Below are 12,716 nucleotides of genomic sequence, written 5' to 3'. Positions count from 1 at the left end.
ATAAAAAGTCCCTGATTTACCCCTGGTTAGTGTTCAATCAAGTACCTTTAATATCTAACATAATTTGAACAATGTCTTAACGTATTTGTCTGCTTATTTGTGTTGATTGACTTTGCGCTAAAAGCAGATATGTGCTAGCATGTTGATGGGAGACAGAATTGTTATTTTTTGGTGTTGAATCAAAACATTAATTGCACACATAGAGTTTCCTTTACTAAACAAATTTTGTGCGACAGAGCTAATTACATTGTTCTAGAGATTTAGCTATGAGATCCCATTTAGTGATTGCTTGTTTCTTGCTTTGCATTTGATGAGTTTAAATTTCTGAGTTATTTGATGATCGTAGAATACACATGCTAGCCTAGAAGCTAACATATATAGGGTTCATTTTTCGCTCAACCTTTATTCGTTCCACTATTTTTCTGTGGATTTGGTATTTTCATTTTCTCTTAGTCAGCATCAAAATTTTTGTACTGCACCAAGTTAATATCTGTTTGAGTACTACTATGTCCTTATTAATATTTTTTTTACTTTGTTTTGTTTCAATACATGTCACCCGATTCTTTTGAAAAGATTGCCCCTAGCGAAATGGTATGTGTAAGCACGTGATTTTTGCTTCACGGACAATCACTCCAAAAAGAAATCAAAAATAATGGCAAATGGCCTCGTTGTACAATTTTTCGATTTTCACGTGACACGTGTTGGTAGTCATTTGTGGTTCTGTCCATTTTTCGTTTAATCTTATCAAACAAAATACAAAATATGTATGTCATGTGTAATTAAACCATAATTCGGTCATTAAAAGAAAATTCAAAAAAAATATATGCATCTTTTATTCTAGGTTGGGATTTAACCTACTTAAATATTTCCATATGTTTTTGATAATTATGTTAAAGTGTTACAATATTGGTTGTTTTAATTTCATTGTTTTTTAGTTATTTATTTTTATTTCGGTTCATTTAGTTTAAAACTAGAAAACAAAAGAAAGAGTGCTGAAAATCGTTTTGGGCCAAAAATGAAACAAAAAATAGGCCCAAGTCCAGGACACCGATCCAGCCCAAACACAGGCTGCCCGGACACGATCCAAACGACGTCGTTTCTGTCCCATCTAAGCTGGGCCGTTGATCTCAAACGAATCAACAGCCAGGATCACATCCCCTAGACCCGTTAATCTGGTCCGACCCATTTCCTTACCCGGTCCAACCCACCACACGCCTAAACGACGTCGTCCTTCCTAAGAGAATAGATCCTGGCCATAGATCTCACTTGATCCAACGGCCAGGATCTATACCCTCAAAGCATATATAAACTTAACCCTTTTACCCCGCCCCCTATCCAAACACCCACCCCCGTTCATTCGTCTCTCTCAGAAGGGACCCCCAAACCCCTGAAACCCTAGCAGCCGCCCTGGTGCCCTTTCAGCATAAGTCCGGCGGCCAGGATGCCGGTGGCTACCATAGTTACACCCCTGAACCACCACGACCCCCCCTCTCCAAATCCACACTCAACTTGCCTCGAATCTTCCCCGAACGTCTCGAATCTTCATTCGAAGATCCGAGACCAAACCTAGATCTATACCAAACCACCCCATATTCACCCTGGTCACTCCCCTAACGTCCCTCAGGCCTTAACTAGCTTTGGTCCCGGTCAAATACAAACAGAACTTGTCAAATCCCAAATCTGAGTTCAAGAACCCTAAAAAACCAAACCTGTTTTCGTTTGAGGTAAGTTCCGATGTAATCGTCTTTTCTTGCTTTTGTTTAAGTGTTATGCATATGTTTATGGTTCTGTTTAGTTTGTTTTTAATTATTCTCTGTCCGTCTTCAAAGACCCTTTTGTTTGGTCGATTTCTTTTCTTGAATGTTAGTTGAGTGTTATAAGATGTTTAGTCGCTTCGATTGATATTGTCGGTTAGTTAAGTTTCATAAACTGCATAATTGAATGTCCCGAGTTTTGAAATAAATTGGTACCCTGTTTAGTCTATGTTGTTAGTCGTTTAATTGTTACGTATGATAGTTCGTATAGCCGACCTGAGTAACGTCGTCAAATAAATAAGTTTGTAAAGTTCCATTGTTGTCCGGAAAAGGCCTAAAACGCTCAGTTTGTTTCTGTTTTAAGTTTAGTTGATTAGCGACTAATTAGTATACGTTATAACTCGCAAAGTCAACTCGTCACATGTTTGATGTTAGTTTCATAGTATTAAATAACAAATGACCTAACTGGTTGATTTAGGTTAGTTTCACATCCAGTTACTGGCTGGTTTTTGTGAAGGTTTTGTTTGGACTGATTATAGTTTGGTTTGTTAGCTGTGGGAGGGGGGATTCGAACTGGAAAATCTGACTAAGTGTTCAGGATTGAAAGAAGCTGTCAAGTGTCAATTAAAATACTATTAATGGGGAACAAAACACAAGAGCATGGGAATTAAATGGATACTTAACTAAGCCCATAACCATTGATTAGAGTAATGAGACAGAGCATGAGGGGCTGATTAAGGATTCCAAGAAAATGCCTTTAGGCATGGGAAGCTAAGGGGTATGGGCAGACTGCGACTTGCAGGAGTAAAGGCAGTTGGACTGGCCTGGGGGTTTGGCTTATAAATAAGCTGTTTTAGAATATAAAAGGGGCTGGACTTTTTAGTCTTCAGAAAAAAGAAAAAAAAAACATAAAGAAATTTTCAGAATATTGTAACCAAACACTGTCTGAAAATTGCTTAGGAGTTCCAGTTGGCCAAGCTGTCTTTGCTAATTGTTTGTGGGTTATTTGCCGAGCTGTTTGTGTTGGTCGAACTGCTGGTGCTGTTACATTGAGTACTCTGGCTTTCTATTTGTTTCATCATTCTGTTTCTGGGACTGCTTGTTTTTTTGCTCGACCACTTGTGAACTTCGTCATTGTGGCTGGTTGTTTGTTGCTGTGTTGTTGCTGTTTATCTGCTGCTGATTGTTTGCTGTATACTGCTCAGCTGATCATTCCCCTTCTTCTTTTGCTTTGCTATACCAGGTACACGATTAACAGTATCAATGTAACTTGAAAGTTAAGCATGAATACAAAGAGAAGATCTGAAGATGTTTTTGTACATAGACTGTTATATTGAATATCATGTAATGTATAATAGTTTACATTTTGTTTGGATACCAAAGGTAGCTTGCACGCCTAGTAGATATCAATGTATGGTGATTGAATGTTAGTTTGTATATGTATGCTGTTAGGTAAAAATATTCCCTATGCAGTAGGTTGTATCCTAGACTTAGTTTAATTGTGTAACATATTCTTTAATACATGCCAAGCATGAAACTATCCATTACTAGTTAAGTTCATCTCCTTTTGATAAACTGCTTTATTATAATTATTTATAAGCCACACCTTTAGAACAAAGAACATAAGTTTACGGTCTCAACCTCATAAAGGTCGAGCCCAAGTTTAAACGGACCAAGCAGGCCTGGTCGGAAAATTAGTGGCCCAAGCCTGGCCAATCCCGCACAAACTGGGCTTGAGCCCATGAGATTCGATCGCTTGTCCGTGGGGCGCAGCCTTGTTTCTGATTTTTTTAAGCATTCTGAATCCTGCTATAAATGACTTGCAGGCATATAATTAACTAGGACTATCTCTGCTTTCAATTAGTAGAGATAAACGCGACAAGAAATGTAGTTGCTATAGGATATCCTTTTAAAATAAAGACGAGATGAGCCTCGACAAATGAAATAAAAATGCACAAGCTGCGGGGCCCTCGTTAAATGTATATATCAAAGCATTCAGTTTCCAGGACGGGCCGTTTAGCAAATTTCACGGCCCTACCCAAAATAATAATGCGCTAGTTGCTTTAGGCGCGCCTTTAATAATATTATCTCTTTAATTCGAGTGCACATTTATGTGACCCAAATCCAAATCTCAACGGAGTCGAAATATGTCTCTAGTCACGGGCACATTGATTGTGGTGTGGCCCGAGATGCATTTCCATGACGTTGTAAATTCCTTTTAATAATAAAATAAGACGAGCCTCGACAAACAAAAAAAATGTAGAAGCTGCGGGGCCCTCTAAATGCACATATATTAAAATACTTAGAATTCGGGACGGGCCGTTTAGTAAATTTTACGGCCTTCTCCAAAATAACAATACGTTAGTTGTTTTAGGCGCATCTTAATAATTTATTCTCCTTAATTCGGGTGCACATTTATGTGACCCAAATCCAAATCTCAACTGAGTCGAGATATGTCAATAACCACGGGTGCATTGATGTAACGTGGTTCGAGATATGTTTTCACGACGTTGCAAGTCCTATAAAAATAACAGTGAATGATAAAAGCGGTTAAAAGATAAAATTGGCACATAAGTTCACATTTGTATAAAATCAGATAATCAAGCCGAATATAACAGTTGAGCGACCGTGCTAGAACCACGGAACTCGGGAATGCCTAACACCTTCTCCCGGGTTAACAAAATTCCTTATCCGGATTTCTGGTACGCAAACTATAATATAGAGTCATTCTTTTCCTCGATTCGGGATTAAAATTGGTGACTTGGGACACCCTAAATCTCCCAAGTGGCGACTCTGAAATAAATAAATCAATCCCATTTCGATTGTCCTTTAATTGGAAAAAATCCCTTGTACCCACGCGGGTATGTAAAAAGGAGGTGTGACAGCTCTGGCGACTCTGCTAGGGACAGACCCAGAACCACTGGTTCAGGGTTAAGAATTCGAGCTTAGAATAATTGTTATTATTTGGCTTTATTTATTATCTGATTTTATTATATGCTTCGAGCCTAATGTGCTAAATGCTGCTTTTACCGCTTTGATATTATGTGAACTGTACATATAAACTGTGCCGAAACCCTTCTCTTCTTACCTCCGGGGAGAAGCTCGCTGGTCGAGACTCCCTATTCTGTTAGTGTCGTACCCAAGTAGAAAGAGGCTTGGATAAGTTACAAAGCCGGACGACCCCGCGGGTCCCTGGTACGTAGCCCCCTCCTCGACGCGAGTTGTCCGTTCGTGTAAGCCAGGTCTAGAACAAAGCCCAATTTGAAGCTTAGTAAAACATAACTTCATGCCGGATCCCTAGTAGGAAAGCGCTTATTTGCATCACGTTGCATTTGACTTAGGGGGCTCAACACAGGGGTTGGGCCCGTCTAGGAATAGCAACCTGGAACAAAAAAAAGACCATCATGTGGCATTTTATTTGTTATCGCATTAATTTGCTCCAAATTTGCATATTGACCGGCGAGTGGTAACGGGAATTTTGAAAAAATAAATAAAGAAAAAAAAAGAAAAAAAAAAGAATTTCGAAATTTCTCGCTTAAAAGGCAGTGTCCAAATATTTTGAAAATCCATGATAAATTTCTAACCCGAACTACGTCGATTTGATTCCCACCGGATGTGGGATACGTAGGCAACCCTTATCGGGTCCAACTCCCCGATTTTGTTTTACCAAATATTATATATATATATATATATATATATATATATATATATATATATATATATATATATATATATATATATGCCCATGTATGTATATACATATGTTATTTCTTTCACCTTAATAAATCACCTTAATAAAATGTGCAGAATGAGCACAAGTAGGAGTTCATCTGAGGCCATTATAAACAAAGTTCCTCTGGGCTTACGCACATGGTGGAATGACTTGGGAGGATCACGGCAAGATACGGTCAAAGTATACTTGGGAAACTTGGTTGGATTACTGGACGTCGAGCCACGAGGAGACGTTATCAGGACTCTAATTTCATTTTGGGACCCGGCACACAATGTGTTTCACCTCTCAGACTTCGAGCTCACCCCAATACTGGAGGAATTGGCAGGGTATATTGGACGACCTAATGTCCCTATGAAAGAACAGTACCTTATTGCACCAAGGACCGTAACTATACATAAGTTCCTGGATATCGTAAAGATCCGCAGAACGGTACATAATCCGGAGTTATCAAAAGGGTTTTGTAGTTTGGCATTTCTGTACGACAGATACGGTCACCTGGGAGGGTTCAACAATCCCGAGAGTAAGATCTGCAGTGGGGAGAGCCGGTTAGAATGGGAAAAACATAGATGTATTGCTTTTATGATAGCTTTTCTGGGATTTTTGGTGTTCCCTAGAAAAGACGAAAAAATTAACATACAAATCGCTGGGGTAGTCAATACTCTGATCAGACAAGAAAAAAGCACTCTGGCACCAATGATAAATGCAGAAATTTTCCGCGCACTCACTATCTGCAAGGCCGGAGGAAGTTTCTTTGAGGGATGCAATGTACTACTGCAAATGTGGGTGATAGATCATCTATGCCATTGCCCTCAAATTCTGAAATATGGGTCGTCGCAAAAAATTTGTATAGAAGAGTTCCCCACCAGGATCAATGGGTTCAGATTGCCGGAAGGGGTCGCCGAATGGGTCACGCTACTGCGCTCTGTTTCAGCAAACCAGATAGAGTGGGCATTCGAGTGGCTACCCCTAGATGAGGTTATACACATGTCAGCCACCGAATCTTATCTGTTGTTGATGGGTCTCCAAAGTATCCATCCCTACGCACCATGCAGGGTGTTGAGGCAGTTGGGACGATACCAAGTAATCCCGAAGGAAGAAGATCTCAGTAGCCAGGTGATTGAAATCGGACCTGGTGGGCAGTTCCCTGAAGCATTCGTTCGGAGGATCTGGAATGAATGTCAAACCTTGAAGGTAAATACCTGTGTACGAGATCGGGCTAAGGGCGAAGTGTCTCCGAAATACCTCCCGTGGTACAGAAGAGAGCTTGAACATCAGAGACCAACTAAGAGAGCTCACATCCAAGGCTTTGACGAATCCTCACAGGTAGAGTGGCGCTGGTTAAAAAGAGAAGAAGGTTACCGAGCTGAAATCGGAAAGCTAAAGCAACAAGTCGAGAGGCTTATATTTGAGAACAACGTGCAAGTCGCCTCGGAGCAGGGCGAAAGGAACAAGCTAGCCCAAGAGAACCAGACACTAAAGGCCTGCCTACGCCAAGCCAGCAAAAGCAACATTGACCGACAGAAATGTCGCTCCGACGAAAGGTTAATAGCAAGTTTGAAAAATCAGGTCGTCCAAAGCCAAGAAGAATTAGAACAATCAGAAGCTCGCGTAGCGAGGATGAAGGTCAGATGGGCAAGATGCACAATGGCCCGAAGGCAGCGTCTGCAACAAGTCATGAGGAATTGTGAAATGAGCATCGGGATATTAAGGGAAACGAATTCCACTTTGCATGATCGGATCATCAAACAAGCACGAGACGCCCAGGCCGACAGAAGACATTGTTACGACGCAATGGCCTGCATGGAAAGACAAATGGAGTTGTTCCAGGATCGACTTGCCGACAATGCTCAGGCATTGGGATTGAAGAACCGACAAATCAGGCAATTGTTCATTGAAAGGGACAACGTTCGAGGAAGGATTGATGAGATTGGGAATTACATCTACATGAAATGCCTAGCATGTGAGCGAATACCTCGAAAGACCCTCCTTGTTTCCATCATGGGCTGCGTCCACAGGATTATGAACGAGTTGAAGAGCTTGCAGAGGGACCTCACGCCAAGGGCCGCGGAAAGGCCGAATGATGCCTTGCGGGCCCCTAAATTGGAGAATTAATCTTTGGTTGAGTCCTATTTATTTGGCTTTGTTGCTTTCCCGTATGTTGTTCTCTTTTCTTTTAGTCAAATCAGGTTAAGAACTGGGGAGTCTGTACTATTGCTGTTCCTTGTTTGAAGTAATTTGTAATAGCAAAATTTTGAGAATGAAATTAATTGATTCCAAAAGAATTTTTGTGCGTCTTTACTTTGTGGCAGAACTACGCCTGGTCTGATTCGCGCGGGGACGTGATACGTAGGCAATCCCCATAAGATTCGACCGCTTTTAATAAAGAAAGAAAAGAAAATACAGAAATAAAATAAAACACAGGGTTTCCCAAAGTACTTTAAAAAGGGACGAAGGAGCAAGCCGGGATGACGCATGTTGTTTGGAGCAAAACATATAGAAACGGTTAACTGCCTAGGAGCATTGCATCCTCTATGTGTTATGATCAAATCTGATAAGCTCTAACGCTAACAAAGTTTGTTATTGTCTGAACCAGACAAGTTAGTTGTTAAAGAACTCTGGCAACACATTCTTACCAAACCAGATCCAAAGGACCGGTTGCAACAAGCATGACTACTTCAGAGAATAGTAATGAGGAAGAAAGGTCGATGAGCCAGTTGTTAAAAGAAGCGATGGAAAAGATTGAAAGGATGGGACTAGAGATGAATGCAATGCAGCTAGCCCTAGCCAAAGCACAAAAGAGCCCTGAGCCACTAGGGCACATGCCGGAATACCCTCACTCCGGCCCTTCCACAAGCCTCCCAAATCCCCGTTATCATCAAGAAAGAAGCCCTCATGATTCCCAAGCTCCACCACCCCATCAACCTTTCCCAACGCCAAATATTCCCACTTTTGTGGGACCCACATCAGCCACCTTGCAAAGAACGACCAGTGAGCCATTGTTTCAGGCCCACGATACGCAGTACTACCCCCCTGAGCCTACATTCCATGCCCCCGAACCACAGGCCTACAATCCGCACTTTGAGGTACCGGCAGAGATTGAAAAGCCGGTTAAAGCCCCTGAACAGGATGAGGTATTGAGAAAGTTCAAAAGCCTGGAGCAGTCCTTCAGGAACCTGCACGGATTGGGCAATCAAGTCAGCGTGGCTTACAAAGATCTATGCCCTTTCCCGGACGTCAGACTCCCGGCTGGGTTCAAGATGCCTAAGTTTGATTTATATGAAGGGCACGGTGATCCCATGGCATATTTGCGGGGATTCTGTAGCAAAATGAGAGGGGCCGGCGGCAAAGACGAGCTGCTAATAGCTTATTTCGGCCAAAGTCTGAGCGGATCTGCACTAGAATGGTATACTAGGCAGGATTCCAGTAGGTGGTACACTTGGGATGATCTGGTGCAGGCTTTCGCAGGTCATTTCCAGTACAATCTCGAGATAGTCCCTGACCGTCTCACATTATTGAGAACTGGGAAGAAACCCGGGGAAAGCTTTCGCGAGTTCGGGTTCCGCTGGAGAGAGCAAGCGGCCAGAGTCGATCCTCCCATGAGAGAGGGAGAGATGGTGGACTATTTCTTACAAACATTGGATCCAACCTACTTTGGTCACTTGGTGACAACGGTTGGAAAATCCTTCAACGAGGTGGTCAAGATAGGGGTCATGATAGAGGAGGGTCTGAGGTCTGACAAAATCCTGAACTACTCGGCACTCAAGGCAACGACCCAGGCTATTCAGAACAGCACGGGAGGTGCGCTGAGAAGAAAGAAAGAAGAAGTTGCCACGATCGAGGCAGGCAGTTGGTCCGGATCCGGCAGGCCACACTACAACCAACCCAGACCTCACAGGACAAACTACCCATACAACCCACCGCATCACTACTATCCACCCCAAGAACCGCATTTCACCGTCCATCAAGCCCAGACATACACCCAACCTCCGGTTCGCCCATAATGGCGTGCGCCGGCTCCCCACAATACATACCCAGCTCCACATAATACCTACCCACCACCACAAAATACCTACCCTCCACCCAGAGCATACAGGAACCCTCCAGGGACAGGTTTTCGAGGGAGTCAAGCTGCTAAAAATGATAGGCTACAGAAACATAGAGCCTTTACTGAGTTGGGAGAGTCCTATACCGCCATATTCCACAAATTGAGACGGTTGGGTTTGGTAAGTCCTGTCGAACCCAGAGAGCAAAACCCCCCGCCTCAAAATGTGAACAGAACGATAAGCTGTGAATATTGCTCAGGGATGCTGGGGCATGAAACTGAAAAATGTTGGAGACTGAAGCAGGCAATACAAGACCTCATTGATACTAACAAAATCGAGGTCCAGACACCGGAGGCACCTAACATCAATCAGAATCCACCGCCAGCGCACCACGAGACACACATGATCGAGTTGGTGTATGAGGGAGGAGAGTTGAGAAAGCCCTCGCAAACAGTGATGATGATCCAGGCCGCTCCGAGAGGAGGATCGACCAGTGGAGGAGTAGGGGTACAGTCGCAGGGAGAAGGCGTCAAGCCAGTAGTAATATTGGGAAAGAGCCCGTCCGCCAAAACAAGCAAACCGGAGCCAAACAAGTTGGGGACTCCGCCCACACCCGCAATTGTGCTAAGGGGGGTATGCAGAGAACTGGTCACCATAAAGCCCGTAGTCCAGCTGACAATGATTGATAGCAAGGCTGTGCCTTGGAAATACGAGAAGGCGGTAGTGATGTACAAAGGAAAACAGGTGGAGGAAGTTAGTTGCGAAGCGCAAGGGCTGACTCGATCAGGTCGGTGTTTTGCTCCGGTGGAGTTAAGGAAAACCAACCCAGCTGCAACCAAGAAACCTGTATCCGAAGAAGAGGCTGAGGAATTCCTGAGAAAGATGAAAGTGCAGGACTACTCCATGGTCGAACAGTTGAGGAAAACACCGGCCCAGATCTCGCTGCTATCATTATTGATCCATTCTGAGGAGCATCGTCTGGCCTTGATGAAGATATTGAACGAAGCTCATGTGCCCAACGAGATTTCTGTAAACCACATGGAAACCATTGCCAACAAGATTTTCGAGGAGAACAGGGTAACATTCTCAGATGATGACCTGCCGATGGAAGGTACAGAGCATAATAAAGCTCTCTACTTAACTGTCAAATGTGAAAACTCGGTAGTTACTCGGGTATTGGTGGATAACGGTTCGAGTGCCAATATCTGCCCATTATCCACTCTGAGCCAGTTAAAGATCGACCACGGAAAAATCCGCAAGAATAGCATCTGTGTTCGAGGATTTGACGGAAATGGAACAGCCACTGTAGGGGATATTGTACTTGAATTGACCATCGGTCCAGTCCTGTTCACCATGGAGTTCCAAGTGCTAGACGCCACAGTATCTTATAACCTTCTGTTAGGACGACCATGGATTCATGCAGCCAAAGCAGTGCCCTCCACCTTACATCAGATGGTGAAGTTCGAGTGGGAAAAGACAAGAGGTCGTGCTACACGGCGTGCACCATGGGTGGCGCCATTATACCTTTCATAGAGACCGATGATGACAAAGGTCCCTGGGTCTACCAGATTTTCGATACAGTGTCGGCAAACAAAATTTCTGAAGGAGAAATCATCCCGCACCCTAGGGTAGCTGCCGCGACAGTCATGATGGTTTCGGAAATGCTGGGTAATGGATTTGTGCCGGGAAAGGGCCTGGGAGTCGAGCTTCAGGGGATTGTCCAACCTGTTTCCCTGCCTAAAAATCTGGAAACTTTCGGATTGGGGTTCAAACCAACCGCAGCAGATGTAAAGCAAGCACGGAAAATGAAGAAGAAAGTCTGGTATCTTCCCAAACCCGTGCCACGTCTCTCAAGATCTTTTGTCAGAGCAAGCGCCAAAGGGTCACCGGTCCCAAAGATTCTAGGACCATTGATTGGTATGGATGGAGACCTGAACCAGAGTTTCGAGAGGCTATTCGCTAATATCAGTATGGTAGAAGTTGGAGAAAGTTCCAGCCGCGCAGAGATACAGTTTGTGGGGCCTGAGGCCAAAACCAAAAATTGGACGGTTACTCCTCTCCCTGTCCGAGGGGAGTCTTGGTAGTAGGCTTTGATTTATGTTTTGTTTGTTTTGTTTTGTTCGGATTATTCCAGGGTGTAATCCAAATTTGACTCTTGTTTTGTAAAAAGTGTGAACCCTTTTATCCCGCAAGTTTAATAAAGTTTCTCTTCTTCTGTCCCATTTTAATTTTGTTTTGTTCTTTTTCTTTCTGAACAGTTCTCTTTTTACTGGTTCTAACGACATGGCATGCACAACGGATCTTCGACCTAGTCTAATAAATCAATCTGAACCCGACTTAATGACACAAGAGGTCGTTTGAGACGATGAATCTGAATATGACGCAGATAAAGCCTTCGAAGAGATAAACCGAGAACTGTGCCAATTTGAAGAAACACCCAAACCTAACCTAAATGACACTGAGGCTGTGAATCTAGGAGACGCTGATAATGTCCAAGAAACCAAAATCAGCATCCATATTGAGCCGAATGTCAGGAAAGAATTGATCAAAACCCTCGTGGAATTCAAAGATGTTTTTGCATGGTCATATGACGATATGCCGGGATTAAGCACCAATTTAGTGGTTCACAAATTGCCCACTGACCCGGCATACCCTCCGGTCAAGCAAAAGTTAAGGAAATTTAAAACAGAAATGAGTGTAAAGATCAAAGAAGAGGTGATTAAACAGTTGCAGGCGAAGGTCATTCGGGTCACTCGATATCCCGAGTGGTTGGCCAATGTGGTACCAGTTCCAAAGAAGGATGGGAAAATCAGGGTGTGCGTCGATTATCGCAACCTCAACAAAGCAAGTCCCAAGGACAATTTTCCATTGCCCAACATCCATATATTGATCGATAATTGCGCTGGCCGCGAGATTGGATCCTTCGTGGATTGTTATGCGGGTTATCATCAGATCCTAATGGACGAAGAAGATGCGGAAAAAACAGCTTTTATTACGCCATGGGGAATATACTGCTATCGGGTAATGCCGTTCGGACTGAAGAATGCCGGGGCAACGTACATGTGAGCAATGACTGCTGTGTTTCATGACATGATACACAAAGAAATTGAGGTGTACGTCGATGATATGATCATAAAGTCTTGGCGTCAGGAGGACCATGTAACAGACCTAAGGAGATTCTTCCAA

The sequence above is a fragment of the Nicotiana sylvestris genome, chromosome 8 (genome assembly GCF_000393655.2).
Source record: "Nicotiana sylvestris chromosome 8, ASM39365v2, whole genome shotgun sequence".
NCBI lineage: Eukaryota > Viridiplantae > Streptophyta > Magnoliopsida > Solanales > Solanaceae > Nicotiana > Nicotiana sylvestris.
This window is presented reverse-complemented; position numbering follows the sequence as displayed.